This window comes from Galeopterus variegatus, unplaced genomic scaffold (assembly GCF_000696425.1).
Source record: "Galeopterus variegatus unplaced genomic scaffold, G_variegatus-3.0.2 Scaffold5272, whole genome shotgun sequence".
Taxonomy (NCBI): domain Eukaryota; kingdom Metazoa; phylum Chordata; class Mammalia; order Dermoptera; family Cynocephalidae; genus Galeopterus; species Galeopterus variegatus.
In genome coordinates, this window is record NW_007731383.1 from 191,442 (window position 1) to 192,461 (window position 1,020).

General features: G+C 38.3%; 1 protein-coding gene across 1 annotated transcript in view; it reads left to right on the forward strand.

The window, feature by feature from the left end:
• KANK1 (KN motif and ankyrin repeat domains 1) overlaps positions 1-1,020 on the forward strand; it is a 38,387-nt gene that overhangs the window by 27,314 nt on the left and 10,053 nt on the right. The window lies entirely within an intron of this gene.

Genomic DNA, 1,020 nt, shown 5'->3' on the forward strand with positions numbered 1-1,020 from the left:
TTGGGGCAGAGGCATCTGTGAGGCATATACTTGCAGACTGAAGGGAGGACTAATTGCAATCGATTGTCTTTTTTTTAATACCTTCTTCTTCTGTTTACAAAACCTTATGATCCAGGGAGTAGCATCCCAGATTTTTTTTTTTTAAGTTAGCATATGTTTTTTAAAAGAAACCTGTCTGGGCTGAGGTCAGCATTCCTTTCAATTATGAAACTGAATATTATGTTCCGATGTGGAATGCAGGCGGCCACTATTTTTAAACAGAAAAATAACTACACTTGTCATCTTCTCACAGTTTGAGACTCAAGTAAATAGCAAAGAGGTGTGGTTGCCTTAGTGATCGTGAATGGCACAACAGAGGACACATAAATATTTCTACAGCAGTGTTTAATCTGACGCCACTGCCAAGCATGTCACTCTCTCATGCACTGAAGTTTTTATGTGCAGATTATTTCATAGGCAGACCAACCCTCGGTTGCTAGCTCTGTCTTCAGTGCATGGAGAAAACGTAGTTTCTTGTGTTAATTTAGATAGTAATGTGCATTTGAATCTTTGCATGTCAGCAATAGATTTACTATGATGTCTTATGCTGAATAAATTGTCAGCAGCTGTAAAAAAGTTGATTTACAAGGCTCATAAGATTATAAAGTTATTAAATCAAAATGTTAGTACTAGAAGGGACTTCAGGAATTATCTAACCCTGGAAAGGCAGATCGTTTTCCTCTTGCATGACAAGCCCAGTCTGAAGGTCATGGCTCCAGTGCACTCTGTTTGGAAGAGTTGGAGATGGCCATCACAGGCCCAAGCAGAAGTGCACAAGTGTGGTGCCCTCTGTTCTAGTCCAGCCCGCTCTAACTGAGGCCTTAAAGATGACCTGTCTTGCAGCTATTAGTTAGTGGTAGGACTAGATTATACCTGTCTTGAGTACTGGTCCATATTTTATTTATCCCAACTAAAATATGTTGCCTTATATGGCATTTTTTAAAAATTATGATATATTTTAATATTTTTGATATTGCTATA